We start from the raw sequence: 3,618 nt of genomic DNA on the forward strand, positions 1-3,618 counted from the left end.
TATATATATATATTATACCTGCTTACACACAAAAGTATAAATTATGTAATGTATATATTTTGTGTGTGTGTGTATTATATATATAATGTATAAATATAAAAGTTTATGTATAGAAAAACTATAAGGGAAGGGATTGTTTCCACTTCATTATGGAACTAATTCTTCTGTGTCACAAATTCTAATGCCCCCGGGGCCCTGATGGTGGTGGGGTAGGGCAGTGTAAACGTAAACTACACAATTTTCCTTCCGCTCAACATAAATCTGAAGTTTCTTATCTTTGTAAAACAAAATATGATTATTATTATTATTATTATGATAAACGTTTATTTCTGTTGTTGTTTTTATTTTGCTTTCATCTGCCGTGTTTAATCAAACTTAAACTATCATCACCCTTTTGTATATATGGATGTATGTGTATATGCAGTTCTGTTCTATATATATATACAAGGGTGGGCAAAAGTAAGCATACAGTTGCTTAATTGGAGTGGGATGTTCTTTGCCTTCTTATTCTAAAAAAGAAATAGAGAAGTGAAAAGAACATTCCATTGATATTTTCAAGCAACTGTAGACCTACTTTTGCCCACACCTGTGTGTGTGTATTATGTGTATATATGTATGCATATATGAAACTGTCACCACTTTCACTCCAGCTTGTTAAAGATTTTATTTTAGAGCAAATTAGGGAAAAAGAATGTCTTTCAAACCATCAACCAATCCAACTTATGAAAGCAAATGGTGGTGGTCATTTGGACTGTTTGGTTTTGGGGGTTTGTGTGTGTGCGTGTGTGCCTACATTAGAAAGAAATATTTTCATTATTAAAGCAACAAGCTGACTGAATCATTAACACAAGACAAAATGCTTAGCAGCATCTGAGTTCAAATCCCGCAAGGATTGGTAAAATGAAGTACTTGTGTTGTGACTAAAACTCCTTCCCTCAAAAGGCTGGTCTTGTGCCAAAATTAAAAAGAACCATTATTATTATTATTATTATTATCACCTGATAATGTAAATTCCCAGATAGTTCATTTTCAATCTGATCAAACTCGTTAGCAGTCAGACGACTCTCGTCAAGTGCTTATCTATTTACATTCTTTTCTATTATTAATCTTGTAGCTTCAAGATTTCAATGATGTGATTGTTTATTTTCAGAATAACATTGTAGGATAGGTGTGAGAGGCCAAATCTGGATGGTTTGAGCAGAACCCAGCAAGAAGATCTGGGCCAGTTTAATAGCCAAACTGTGAAATGATGTAAATAAATGCATATAAAGGGGCAAAAATCACACATTTCTCTTCAGGTCCATAACGATACTAGTATGGCACAGTAAGTGATTGAGGGGAAATTAAGGTTTTTCTTAAAAAGAGGGGGGACAACAGTAATTTGTATATACACTTGTGCTATAGTTGTTACTGCTGGTTGTGTTAGTAGTGGGGGTCATGTAATTTTTCCATGTTTTTGTTGTTTTTTTTTTTTTGTTTTGTTTCTTTTCCTGCTTTGTTATAATTTTGTTAACGTTATGTGAATTGCTTTTTTTTTTATTTACTGTAATATATAAACATTGTTGTTGGCCATTTTTTATTTTTAAAAAATCGCTTTGTTTTCCGTTTTTTTGCTTTATCTTATTTGAAACTCGAATCAAGCTGTTCCCTTCATACGTATGTGTAGATATGTAAGTGCAAAATGTGTGTGTGTGTGTGCATATATTTGTGTGTATATATCTGCTTACGTATATGTATATAAATAATGTACATGGTATGTATGCACATGTATGTGTATATGTGTGTGCATATCTATCTATATATATACACACACATGTGCGCATATATATATATACATGTGTGAGTGTGTATGTGTAATGCTTATATCATTTGTTGCCAAACTATAGAACATAATTTTTGCCTTTACCAAATTGCTTTCTTTATATTTTTTTTCTACTTTTTTTCAAAAACCTGTTTTCACCATTTCTTTTTGTCTTTTTTTTTAGTCATCGTTCCAATGACAGTCCCCCCCACCCACCCACTCATCCACAGTTTCTCTCTATCTCTCGTCACCTTCTCCTGTATGAACCCCTAATTTACCTCCTAACCCCTCCACACTCCTATTGCATTATTAATAAAACAGCCCCCTTTTATCATTAGCTTCTCTCACATTTCATTAAAGAGCAACTAAAGGACATTAATTACTATAATTAAGGACCAAGCTGAACTAGGTTTGGCAAGAATTAGATAGGGCACTGATCAAAATGCAGGGCTTTCTTTCTTTGTTTGTTTGGGGGAGAGAGTCTGGCTTTTTATGTTGTGAATTCAAGTCCCGTCAAAAGTCAAACCATGTATTTATTATTATTATCTGTTAAGGCAGTGGAGCTGCGGAATCATTAGCAAGCTGGACAAAATGTTTGGCAGCATTTTGCCCGTCTTTACATTCTGAGTTCAAATTCTGCCTAAGTCAACTTTGCCTTTCATTCTTTCAGGGTCGACGAAATAAGTACCAGTTACATACTGGGGTCAATGCAATCGACTAGTCTCCTTCCTTCAAAATTTCAGGCCTTGTGCCTTTAGTAGAAAGAATTATTATTATTATTATTATTAAGGGTGTTGGATTGGCAGTACTGGTAGAGTGTTGAACAAAAATGTCTTGACTGTTTAGTTACATCTCCCGTTCCTTAGTTCAAACCCCGCCACGGTCAACTTTGCCTTTCATCCATCCAGGGGTCGATGGATGAAATGAAGTAAATAGTCAGGTGCTGGGATCAATGTTACTAACTAACCCCCACTTTCCTCCTCAAAAACAGCTGGCCTTGTGCCTGTGCTAAAAACAACTATTATTATTAATTCTACCTCGGGTAAATCTTTCCCCTCTTTTTCCCCTTCTTCCTCACCTTGACTAACCCCAAATATTTTTCAATTCCAAACCCACACACACAGTTACACACAAGCGCGCGCGATTTGTTTTTTTTTCCCCTTATTTGCTTTATATATATATATAAATATTTTTTTTTTCCTTATTATTTTATCTAATTAATTAAATGTTTGTTTAGGGTGTGATCTCTATAGATGACTAATAAACTCAAGCTGCTGGTACAGCAAAAACCCAATCTCTTATTATTATTATTATTATTATTATTTTCTTTTCTGACGAAGCCAATCTGGTATTGGTCTCTTATATATTATTCCGCTCTCACACCTCATCATATTCAGCCTATGTTTGATATTAATGATAACATTATTACTAACAGTAGTAGTAATAGCTGTAGTAGTAGTAGTAGTAGCAGCAGCAGCAGCAGTGGTATTACTATTATGATTGCAACCACCACCATCATCATCATCATTTCTATTAATATTACGTTCCCCACTGATTTCTATCATTAACTGTACATATATATGGTGTGTGTGTATATACATATATACACACGCATGTGGCTTTCAACAGATGCTTGTTATTCTGTAAATGTCTTATAATGAATATATATATAAATACATACATATACACACATATATAATGTACATAAGTATATGTGTGTGTGTGTATATATGTATGTATATATATATATATATATATATATATATATATATATATATACAGGTAGACACTATCAGGATTATATTTTATGCATCTGT

This window comes from Octopus sinensis, linkage group LG26 (assembly GCF_006345805.1).
Source record: "Octopus sinensis linkage group LG26, ASM634580v1, whole genome shotgun sequence".
NCBI classification, from domain to species: Eukaryota; Metazoa; Mollusca; class Cephalopoda; order Octopoda; family Octopodidae; genus Octopus; species Octopus sinensis.